The sequence below is a fragment of the Pundamilia nyererei genome, unplaced genomic scaffold (genome assembly GCF_000239375.1).
Source record: "Pundamilia nyererei isolate P.nyererei 1_Seehausen unplaced genomic scaffold, PunNye1.0 scaffold00061, whole genome shotgun sequence".
In the NCBI taxonomy this organism is placed as follows: Eukaryota; Metazoa; Chordata; class Actinopteri; order Cichliformes; family Cichlidae; genus Pundamilia; species Pundamilia nyererei.
The window spans coordinates 113034-126422 of record NW_005187462.1 but is presented as its reverse complement, the minus strand read 5'-3'; positions in this window follow the sequence as shown (position 1 = coordinate 126422).

Here is a 13389-nt window from a genome sequence, read left to right as displayed (position 1 = left end):
AAGAAGGACGCGGTGTTTGTGGACCTTCAGTGTTTCTTATCTGTTGTTTTGATTTTTTTCCCTAAGCCTGCCGCTCACCTCTCGTCAGATGGGGAGCAGACAGCCGTCCCCCTTGAGCACTCATTTCGCCTCTTCTTCAGTCAATGTTCCACCAGCACTTGATAGGCATAATTAAAAATTCAGGCAAACGCACGTGTGTAATTAAAATTGAACACTTAAACTGCTGGCTTATGGTGACAGCTGCTGTGGTAGAAAGAGAAAAGTAATTGAAATTCAGCAGACTTTGCTGACAGTCTGTCCAATTTGAACATTCAGACCATATCGAATCAAAGATATATTGCCTTTGCTCCTTCTGAAACACATTCAGCTGACAGAAGCTCCACGTAACCCGTGTGCAAATATGTGTACGTGGAGTGTTTTCACTTTAACCTGTGTGTGATTGTTTGTGTGTATGAGAGTGTAGACAGCACAACACACCAATTGGAAAAATAAATGTAGGCCAGTACCTTCCTGAGAGCTCCTCCACCTTGTCTCTCCCTCAGCTATTTTCTCTCTAGTATCTCTCCCACCCATAGACCGGGCAGGCTGCCCACTAAAAAGTTGAATAAGCGGCCTTCATCCATCTGTACAGTTTGTTCTGCACTCATTGTTGCTTTACTCAGACTCCATAAATGTCTTTAGAACTCAATATGCACGATAAAAAAATGTATTTTTAGTTTTTATTCTTTTGCCTGAAACTAAAGGGAAAACACACCAGCCAGCCTGGAAGAGCATTGTATTGAAATAGATACAAAGTTGCATTATGTACATGCTGTGTATGTGTGCAATATTTAACTATTGGGGACTTTAGCACAACATTTAAAACCATCCTTGCTGCAAACTGATGAGCAAACTGACAGACCTGGGACTGCCTCACTCCATCTGCCTCTGGATAAAAACCTGATCACTCCCAGAGGGTGAGAGACGGCCACTACATCCCCTCACCTCTCAGTCTCAGCTCTGACTCCCCCACAGGGCTCTGTGAGGATCCCCCTACTCTTCACCCTCCCTACTTCCCATTGCATACTCGCCCAGTCCAGCAGCAGCATCATCAAACTTGTGGATTACACCACCGTACTGGGGCTCATCTCTGGGGTGGATGAGTAACTGTCTGGTTGGTGTAAAAGGATTACAACTTGATCCTTAACACCACCGACACCAATGAGCTGATGATTAACAGGAGGAAGGAAATTGGAATTCGGTCCATTTTCATCAGTGGGGAATGTGTGGAAAGGGTGTCAGGCTTCTGGAACTGCGATGTGCACATCAAAGGGGACCTGACCTGGAGCACAGACAGAAAGCAGGCACAGCAGAGGCTTCACTTCCTGAGGATCTCCAGGAAGAACCAACACATCCAAACACTGCTTGTGTCCTTTTACCATAGAGAGCATATTGACATACTGAAACGGTGTGTGGTTTAGCAGCTGCACAGTGGCAGAGTGGAAAATGCTGCAGATAGTCATCACCACTTCCCAGAAGACCATCAGATGCCCTCTCTCCTCTCTGCAGGAACTTTGCAGTCCCCGGTGCCTCAAAACAGCCCAGAGCATCCAACCCCAGACACCTGTTTGAACAGCTGCCCTCAGGCAAGGACAAAGAGATTTAAAAAATACTTTATCCAAAAGAAACAACTTCATTTACACTGCTCGAGCTGTGCAACTTTTTAACACAATGAATTCTTTTATTGTTTCAGCTTAAATGTCTTTTATGTGTGATATAATGTGACACTTACATGTATATTTTATGGCCTTTTTTAAAAATGCATTTACTTTCAATGGGGTTGGATGAATCAGACGTTTGCACTGATTTCACTGTACATGTGAAATGACAATAAAGATGTAATTATGACACTTAACCTGTCAAATGTTCTGCTATGTCTAAAAACCAAGTTAAAATTCACTGCAAGCCAACAAGTCCAGATTATAAGACAATGTAGTGATGTTGAAAAAAGGTTTTTTTTCAATAGCATCTATCGCTTCATATTCAAAGCACAATCATGGTGAGAATACCTGTGTTCTAATTCATTTCACGTGTGGTTCAACAGCAGTTTGATGCACTGATGCTGTGTACGAGTTCCCACAACAGCACGTGTCTAACCTTGACATAGTCAGTCAATATGCATTAAAGTGTTTCATTCAGAGGACAGAGAAAAACAATTCAACAATTTCTAACAATAGTCAGTCCCAAGGTGAGTGTAATCAATGAAAAACATTAAGTGCAGCTGTCACGTGCACATGAATCCTATGGCTTTATCCAATTTGTCACCAAACACAGGCTTACTATTTGACACTGAACTAAGCCTAAAAGGCTTTAATACCAGTGACCTAATTTGTCAGCTTTAAACAAAGTAACCTAGATCAGCACCAACATTAAATGTGTTCGTCTGGATATGTTTTATAAAGTTTAGGGTAGGTAGGTATTCCTGACAAACACACCAACAGTCAACCACCAGCTGGGAAATAAAAATATTGGGTGGAGTATCAGGAAACAGATTAAAGCTTCAGACAAGAACAATAGTGATAAAGGACAATGATCTGTATGCAAATGTTCGGGTCTTCTTTCCTGTCCTCCTTTCCCTCTCTATCCATTACTATTTTTCATCATGCTCCGATCTTGGCACCCAAGTTTTTGCATATGCATAGCAGTACACAAATTAACATGCACTCACACACGGCACCGCCATCTGTGGCTTTTGGAGATTGCCTTGTTTTCAGCCTCGCAGTGTCACAACAGCTGTAACTTCTAAACAAGAGGGAAGATTATGATGACAGCAGAGGATCATTTCATGAATCACAAGCGATGAAACATCAGTGCAAATGGCACGACCTGAAATTGGGCCACGGACTGTCAGCGCTGTTGACTGAGGCTGACTAGATTAGCCAAGCAACAGGTTTGAACTGTGCAGTTTTATAAAGTTTTATGCAGTAAGGTGATGAGCTATTATTCTATGTGACACTCACTGATGGAATAGATTTCCCAGGGGGGGGAAAAGAAGGAGATAACGCCACGCAGAGACAGAGAAAGATGTGAGACAGGAGTTATTTCAAAACTTGTTAGACTGGAAATTTTAAGCATTCCTATAATGCCCTTGTTCATTTTTCCCCTTTTGTTTCATCATCCTTTATTTACCCAGGTGAAAAGTCTCATTGGGATCAAACAGATACTGGATGCAAAGGCTACACGATGTGTTGCTGTTTTTTTATATTGTGAAACATCCTGCAAAACAACTTCAAGTATACTACATTTATTGTGTTCAAAGGTTGCATGAAAATACCAGGTAGTTTTAGTGCAGGCCACACTGGTTTAATAAGTTTACAGTGATTAACTGGTGCAGAGGGACTGTGTTGTTCATGATCCGGGTTGAGTTGGGTGGTGGTGTTGCTTAGATTCACTCACTGAATTCTCACATGCACGATAGCTTGTGTAACATTAGCTTACATCACGTTGAATTCAGTTGGATAAATCCACAAACAGTGAATCCAGAGCAGCAGCAGCACACAAAATCTACTAACTTATTTTTAAGTGATTCTTTTCCCCACATAGTGCCACTAGAACTGATCTTAGGGCTGAATCTCACTAGCTGAGGACATTCGATAGAATTAGAAATTAGAAATAAAGTTTGTATTCGATTGTATTAACAATAATTCAATATTATCTTTAAATGGCAGGTTATATTTGTACAGAAATACCTGGTAGAAGACACTATTTTTATACTATGAGTATGTTTCAGAGTTCACTTTCTGCTGGATCTGTTCCTGTTAAAAGTGAGTTCCTTCTTCCTGCTGTCACCATTGGGCCACTTGTAGGGGATTATCTGTTTGTTGCAGTTTTCTCTCTAACGTTGTTCATTCTTTACCTCACAAAATTAAGTTCTTTGAAGTAACAGTTGAACTGAATACTGAGGAGAACAGCAAACACACACAAATATGTGTGTGTGTCTTTTTATATACACTGTATTGGCAAAAGCATTAACTGAATTCAGGCGTTCCAATCACTTCCAAGGCTGCAGGTGTATAAAATCAAGCACCCAGTCATGTGTAGAGTGGGTTGCTCTCGGGAGCTCAGTGAATTCCATTGTGGTACTGTGACATGATATCAAGTGGATTGTGCCAAGTGTAAAGTTTGGTGAAGGGGGGATTATGGTGTGGAGTTGAGTTTCAGGTGCTGGGCTCAGCCCCTTAATTCCAGTGAAAAGAACTCTTAATGCTTCAGCATACCAAGACACTTTGGATGATTTCATGTTCCCAACTTTGTGGGAACAGTTTTAGGATGGCCTCTTCCTGCTCCAACATGACTGCACACCAGCACACAAAGCAAGGTCCATAAAGACATAGATGAGCAAGTCTGGTGTAGAAGAACTTGACTGGCCTGCACAGAGTTCTGATTTCAACCTGACAGAAAACCTTTGGGATGAATTTGAGTGGAGGTTATAAGCCAGTGTCTGAAGAATGGTCCAAAATTCTCATAAACACTCCTAAACCTTGTGGAAAGCCTTCCCAGAAGAGTTGAAGCTGTTGGACCAACATCATATTAAACCAAGTTCATATGCATGTGAAGGCAGACATGCAAACTTTGGCAATATATACTTATATAATAATAAAGTTTCTTTACTTTTCTTAGATATTTATGTTGAGTTTCATGTGAATGATTGAGTGGGAATGGGACTGATTCATTGGAGAGGTGCGTCACCAACCACGGGGAATATGGCATCTCACAATGGGCAGACAGTGGGATACTTCAACCGGCTGTCTCAAGAGCTACACCTAGACACATTACAGCCATTAATACACGAGATATGGAATTACAATGCCTTCTGGAAGGATACAAACTGTGAACACTGGCCGGGAGGCTGACCCATATAATATATGACTCTGTCTAGCTGAAATTAGGTCTCTGTGTCGCCCTACTTCTCCACAGGGAGACGTGTCCACACTGACTTCTAATCTTGTATTTAACTGCAGAATCTGATTTACAGTCTGAGGTGACTCACGACTCTATCATGTTGAGGTCATAGAAACTGAACTTATCTTCAATGCACTGGATTCACTTAATGTCCAGTTTCTTGAACTAACTCAACAGACTGTTGGAATATTTTCTTATAAAGTCATCCTTTTTAAGCACTTCTGTCCAAACAAAAAGTTATTAGACATGAAGTGCGGCAGCACTACATTAAACCAGGTATGATTCTTTCATGGAAATGACTACATGGGTTCAGGAACACTCCAGAAATCACTGTGTATGAACACAGGTCATCAGGTCATCCACAAATGCAAGTAAAATGCATGAATGAAAAGTAGGGGGCATCATCCAGGAACACTTTCAAAGTGGAAAACTATTCTGTGCTCGGTCGAATCTAAAATTTAATTCTTTTTGGAAAACATGGACAGTTCATCATCTGGACTAAAGAGCAGAGGGACCATCTAGCTCGTTATCATCACACAGTTCAAAAGCCTCCTCTATCTTTGCTGGTATGGGAGTGCATTAGAGCTCCAGATGATTTCACCCAGAAAAACTGCATCGGAGATCACCTGCTGCTTAAAAAAACATTTGATTTATGATTCTGAAGTGCTGGCTAAATGCAGAATTTCCACAGACACAACCAGTTATTTATGTTAGCACCGTGAATGCATCGCACAGATGAAAATAGAGGGTCTATAGGAACCTTGGTGTATCATGCCAGTGGAAAAGAATGACAGGCCGCAGCACACACACTAACTTTTGATGGTAATATTTATAATTTTACCCATCAGACTTAATTACTCATTGCTGAAGGTGACAGACGCTGTTCTGGTGCATTTTAATCTATGCTGCATAGCTGTTTGTACAGACAGTCAGAGCTGTTTGACTGAAAAGGCATCAAAAGGTAAACTTGACCAATAAAGGATGGTACTGGGCAAGTTCCTTGAAAATGGTAAATATATTAATTTTGTAGTTACTCATTTACATGGTCGCCTAAGAAGACCTTTCAAAAGATCTCTGGTTTGGTCCCAGCAGGAGACACAAATCCCTTTGGAGTTGTGTCAGGAATGGCATCCAGCATAAAAAAATCTCCCAAAATCAAACACGCAGCACAACCTGCTGTGGCAACCCCTTGTGAATAAGGGAACAGCCAAAAGTAGTTTTCTTTCTTTAGGAATTACTCACAGTTACTCACCTAACAAGGGAAAGATCTTTGGTTTTACTTCAAGAGGAGATCAAATCCCTTGGGGGTTGCATCAGCAAATGTGAAATCTGTGAAATCTGAGTGAGCTGCTGCAGTAACACCTTGTGAATATGTAGCACACATCTTGCGATTAACACACAAAACATAAAACAAGATACTATGATGGGCAGATCAGCAGTTTGCAATTAGTTCATGTGACTAAATGTCCAATTTTAAACCCTCATACGTCTCATTATAAAATGTAATTTCATTACACTAATAAAATAATGTGTTACTGCCTGACACTGATAATGAAGAATACAGTAAAGTCCTGTCCACACACATTCAGGCTTCGGCGTCATGGCTCATTCATTGTGGCTGGTTACATTTAATTACATGCAGTACAGCATGGCCAGTGTCACTAATGCTAATAACACACTCAGTGCCTTTACCACCCCACCCTTCAGCTTCTGTGCTGGGCTCTCATGTGCCTGATTTAACTAAGATTTAATGTTCCTAAGTGTGGTCATTTGTTTCTCAGGTTAACTGATTTCTCAGTCATGTTGAGATTCATCACAAGCTTTTTTTTCTTTTAAATCACTTAAACTGGGCTTAACATTTGCTACTGCCCTCACCTCCGTGAACTGCAGTGATTCCCATTTTACTAGCTGTTGCAAGGTGTGGCTGCCTGATTCACTGTACTGTCAGAAAAAGCTTGTTTAAAATTAAAAATTATATTCTAATTGTATTGTTGGGAAAATAAACGAAATTCATGTTTTTATACCCAAATTTGAGTCGGCACACTAAACTTCTCTGGTGATAAAATAATATTAAACCACTGAAACAATTTTTTTCTGTTTGAGAATCCAAGTAAAAATAGTAACTTGGCATCAAAAATAATAATAATGTATTTTACTATTTTTTCAGCAAAACAGTAAATTTATAAATTCACAGAAACGTAATATGATATCATTATATTTTGATTCAGTTCAATTCAATTTTATTTATATGGTGCCATTCGTCACCTTACAATGTGCCACATTTCCTACAGTAATATAGAGAAAACCCCTGCAGCCCCTGTGAGCAAACACTTGGCGACAGTAGGAAAAAAACTCCCTTTTAACAGGAAGAAACCTGCAGCAGATCCAGGCTCTGTTAGTGTTTTGTGTTTTTTGGTTCTTTGATTTTGTTTTTTTCATTATGTTCTAGTTTTCTTTGTCTAAAGGGTTTAAGGTATGTCATCAGTTTAGGTTCTCTAACTGGTTTATGTTCGGTTGTTTAATCCTTGCCGTTAATAATTATGTTTACCTCCCTCAGTGTCTAGCCTTGTTTTGTGTTTTGTGAATCTTCTCTCTGTTTTATTCCTCCCGTCCTTAGTGTTAAGCTTGCACGTCTTGAGTTCAGGCTGTGTGTTTCCTGGTTCCTGTCTTATTTTGATAGTCCCAGTCCTGTGTGCAGTGTGTCTGGTTTTGTTTCTCTTGTCTCTTTACCTCTGATTTGTCCCAGCTGTGTTTCCCTCCTGTCTCCCATTCCCTGATTGCTCCCTCTGTGTATTTAAGCCCTGTGTTTTTCTTGGTCTGTGTCATGATCTCCCTCATTTCTCACTGTCTGCCTGCTTTTTTTGTTTTTTTTTTTTAGTTTAGCCAGTTTTCTGTTTTGCCATCTAGCAATGAAACTGTGTTTGAGTTCACCGTCTCACCTCCATGAATCTGCACTTTTGGGTCCACCATTCCTGCCTGCACACAGTACTTGACAGGGAGGGGCAGTCATCTGCTGCTACTGGTTGTGGGGAAGAAGACAGGACACAGGAAGCATTTCAGCATTAACAATCGTGATTAAAGTGCTTGTAGATACTGGTGGATTTTAGTGCTGTCAGCGTTAATCTTGTTATAATGACATTGAAATGACATTAACATTGGCACATTAACGCAGCAAATCTCTGTTAACGTTAACGGGTTGACGCCATCCAATCCCACGCATGGGGCGATCCGCGTTAACTTGCTAACGGAGATTTGCCGCGTTAATGCAGTTATGGCGTTAACCCTCTCAGGCTCAAATTAAGTTTTTGTTGCTAATGCACAAAAGAATACCTGCAGTGGTACTTCTGAGTAAAAAAATCTCATAAAATATGTATGTGGGGTAATCTGGTTGTTAGCTTTTACTTGTTGCAAATCTGCAACGCCTGCCTTGAGAGGGTTAACGTCATTTTAACGAGATTAACTCAGACAGCACTCGTGGATTTACTGTTAAAAAATACATAAAACTTAGTTTATTAATGATCATTTCTCTTAATTTATGACTGCCATATCAGTAGTGTTGCACTGGGTGGTGATCTAATTTGTTAAGCACTGTACTTTAGTATACTGTCATTTTTTAAGAAAGGATCAACTGGAGAATGTGAGAGATTTGTGGTGATTAAAAAACATTTTCTCAGAAGACCCATTTCTTCTGTTTGTTCTGTCGTCATGATTACTCTGACTAAACAGAAAATGAATCTCCCATTAGTTTTACGATTCAAAACGTAATTACTTTAATTGTAAAATTTTTAAAAAGACCATTTATGACCTTTTGGCTCCAGCAAGGCATCAGAACACGAATGACCCACATGTTGAAACACCTTAGAAAACTGACCAACAGGGGTGACGAAGCCTGAGACAAGACCACAGAGAGCAAACACTGCATCCAGCTCTCTTTGAAAGAACAAGATAATTCTCTTATGGTTATATATCAGGTTAATCCGCCTTGTGTGTGTGTGTACTGAGAACTGCCACCTCCATAGTTTGAGCTCCTCAGGTAATTCAAAGCTTTATGTATTAGTTACATGACAGAAAATGTTGACCCCATTCTGCGACATACGTTGGTAACAGGCTTCTGGTGAGATCATAGGACGGAATTTCCGGGAGTATTTTGGGATAGCAGGGTAAAATTGGGCAGTCGGTCAGTGCTTAAAGACAGTCGCAGAACAACCTTGGTGTGCACGTAATGACTGAATAATACTGTGACTGCATAGCATTCTTAGTCACATATATAATGGAATCACTGAATTCATGCACGTACGCTCTGGCACACTTAATTACACAAGCTAGCTGAAAGGTCATGACTATGAAGCTCTTATATGTTGATGTCATTTGTCAGGCTTGATATAAAAGACAAAAACATGCCTCACACTGTAAGTAGGTCAGTGTGCTACAGAACATGCAACAGGCTAGCAGTGGAGAAGCTCCAGCAGTGATTAACAGCCAATCACTGCATGTATTAGAAAACTGGTATTAGGTCATCATTAGAAGACCATCTGTGGGGAGTTCATCACAGATCTGCTGGGCTGTTTTAATTGTATTTAATCAATTCAAATCAAAGCTTAAAAATTCTTGAATGGGCTGAAGGTTGGCGCAATAAGCAGATGGATGCAGTGAGTCAGAAAATCAGCTGACCTCGCAGCGCAAGTGTTGTCATTCTTTAACCGCCACCGCTCCTTGCTGCGTGTAACAGAGAAATCACATGGACAAAAGGGATTGTGAAATAAATATCTTTATGCTAACAGATCTGTGAAGGCTCTCCATCATCCAGGTCATGCAAACATAGCTATGCCCAAGCTTTCTAAAATGCATTGCTGCCGTCTTAAAATGTTATATTTTCTCAGTTTAAACCTTTTGTATGTTTTCTATTTTCTATTGTGAATCAGTTTCTACGATGGGTTTGTGAGATTTCCACATCATTATATTCTCTGTTGTTTACATTTTACACAGCTCCCCTCCTTTTACAGATTTAGGGTTGTACTTTAAGTAAAAGTCCATCTTCAAGTCTGTGCACAAAATTCAACTCAATCCATCCAACAACTTTTCCCCCCTTGGTGCTGTTGCAATCATGACTACAGAGATTTTACACATGCATCCTAAAACTACACCATCTAGACCAGGGGCAGGCAACTCCAGGCTTCAAGTCCCGGTGTCCTGCAGGCTTTAGATGTGTCCTTGATCCAACACAGCTGATTTAAATGGCTAAATTACTGCCTCAACATGTCCTGAAGTTCTCCAGAGGCCTGGGAACGAACTAATCATTTGAGTCAGGGGTGTTGACCCAGGGTGATATCTAAAACCTGCAGGATACTGGCACTTGAGGCCTTTTTAACCTTTACATGTAGTTTAGTTTAAGATGGTAAACAAGGATGTTTTTGTGCATTTATCTCACTGCCTGTAAGGCTCTCCAGCACAAACCCAAACCTAGCTCAGACACTCCTTTCTTCACACAGAGCTGCTCACAAACAGCATGAACATCAGAAATGCCGTGAACACCTTTTAATTGCCTGGCACAATGGAGCACGTATAACTCATGACACCCAAGCCACACGGGTTGGCATGACTACATCTTGCAGCCTGTGCATGAGAACTCTTAAGGTCCCAGTATGCTACTGCGTAAGAAGCAAGCAGTGATTAGTCAACGTGCAGCAGCTGTGTTAATCAGCCCTCCCTGACACAGCTTCCCAAACCTTTCTGCTCCACCTGTTTTTCTGCGACTGAGCAGAAACAATCACCAGACACTGCTGTCACTGCTGTCATCGCTGTCATCGCCTCGCTTTAATGAGCTGTCTGGATCGTGTCCTGGTAAAGACGTGATTATTAACAAACCAATAAATCAATTATTGACTGAGCTAGACGGCTGATAGAAACACTCAACTTTGCTATGACAAACAGTTACGCTGTAACTTCCCTATAAGTGTGGTCTCTATTGTTTGGAACATCATTATAAGCCACCACAGGGCCATATGCTCAAAGGCTCTGCCCTGATTCCTTGGCCCAGATGGCTAGCGTCCACTGGCTCTGTCTCTGCCAAGGCAGTGTTGGTGACTCACTGGCATTTAGGGAGTCAAACCTTCTGAGGTGATAAACACGCTGTTGTTGGACTGACATCACTGACATGGAAGCATCTTAATCACAGGTTTCATATATGTGGAATGGAAGATATGAAAATGGAGTTTTGTCATGGTGTGATTTCGACTAAGTCTGAGGGTTTTCTAAAGAGACGTTTCTTAGAGAAACGCTTTCATTACATTTTATTATATTACTGATTCTGACACACTATCCAAAAATAACTCCAATAAGCAATGGCTTAAGTTTCACATATAAAACAGGGGCATGTACAAAATACATTAATCTTAGTTGGTGTTTTATATAAGCGAGCAGTGAGAGTATGTTGTAGGTCACAGCTTCATCTACCATAGAAATAGTAAATGTTAACGTATGGGCTGCCGAATGATCTCACATGTCGACAAATCATCTATTTTATATTCACAACCAAAAAACTCACATTCATTAACCATATGAAGTCATTCATTAATGCTAACAGCAGGACTCGGAAGCTTCGGGGTGAGAAATTTCTGAGAAATTTCTCAGCAGGCATCCTTCGAAGCCCATAGTCAATTGTTATTCATCACATAGAAAGTCAGCAGCTCTGAGCTTCTAAGAGCCAGGAGGGCAGTTGCTGGAGGCTTGGGTTATGTGCAAACTTTAATCTAATGTCCACAAGTACAAATAAGGATCCTGTTTAGAATCATATATTAACGCTTAAGAACAATTGTTGTAACATTGTTTCCAGCCAACAGAAAGAATACGAGGAATAAATCTGTGTCTGCGAATCTATATTTATGCTGGCACGAAGAGCTCTTTGTTTACTGACATAGCCAAAGATTTATCAAAGGGGTTTCATGTAGGCGCAGTGAGAGGGGCTCTATGGCAGCTGTAACAGGTGGAGTTTTAGAGATTTGTAACATGAAGGATGTCCAGGGGACACACAGTGTTACAGGTATGAACAAATAACCCCAAAAGGAACTAGAAGCCTGATATTAAGTGATGAAGTGCAGGCGTGGCAGCCAGAGATCTCGCTGGTACCAGTGAATAGACACACCCCTGAGATCTCTATTCAAATGCAGAGAAACCTGTTCAAACCCACACATTTGGCAAGACAGGAAGAGAGAAGAAAAGAGAGAAGGCGGGGAGTTGGAATTGAAGACGTGGGGAACGTGACTAAATGTCAAATGAACATTTCTAAATGTCACAGTTAAAATGATAAAGATTAAAAATGTAAAACGTTTGTTTGGCTAAATGGATGGATGGATGTGACTTAAAAACCAAACCAGCAAGCTTGAAAAATCCTAAAATGCTCCATAGATTGGGAACTGGAGACCTTTGGATGTATTTTTCTTTTTCGTCTTGTCAGCTATTCTGTTTTTTCCTTGCTGCTTAATTTCTGTGACAGACTGATGAGTAAGTATTAGTTTCATCTCCAGTGAACTTAATAATATGCCATTAGTATAGTAGTATAGTGGGCAGCAAAGGAAAACTCACTGGCAAATCAAGATGTTTCAGCACAATAAAATATATTGGCAAGCTCCTCCTGGCATGCTTCTGCAACCTTCTACATCAAATCTGTGCCTTCTGCATGAATTCAACATCCTGGAATCGGTTTCCACATTCATCTGCGCACAACAGCATTACACCTGCTGAGATGTTTTGATCAGTTATATCTGCCGGTTTACCCGCATTAATCGTGCTTTGCTTCTTTGTTTTCTTTATGTATGTAAGTTTTAGAATAGAATAGAATAGAATTCACTTTATTGTCATTGCACATGTCACAGGTACAGGGCAACGAAATGCAGTTTGCATCCATCCAGAAGTGCTTTAGCCGTGATATAGATATATTACAATATATATTAGCAATAATATAGATATGTAAGTATATTACAGAAATGGGTCTATTATGGTATGTTATAATGTACACGGTATGAAGTATGTTATGAATATTCTATAATTATAAGTATGTACAGGCTGTAGTGAGTACAGGCTATGAACAGGCTATGAACAGGATATAATATAAAATAAAAAACTATACAGAAATGTGAACTATGCAAGTTATAAACAGTTGTACGATTAAAAATTATCGAATGTACAGAATGATTATTTACACAGAACTATACAGTAGTGCAGTTAAGATAAGTGAGATATAATTCCTACAGAGGCTATAAAGTGCTGGTGGTTGTGAGTGGTGGTTCAGTCCATGTTATTGGTAAATGGTAAATGGCCTGTATTTGTATAGCGCTTTTCTAGTCCCTAAGGACCCCAAAGCGCTTTACACAACCTGTCATCCACCCATTCACACACACATTCACACACTGGTGATGGCAAGCTACAATGTAGCCACAGCCACCCTGGGGC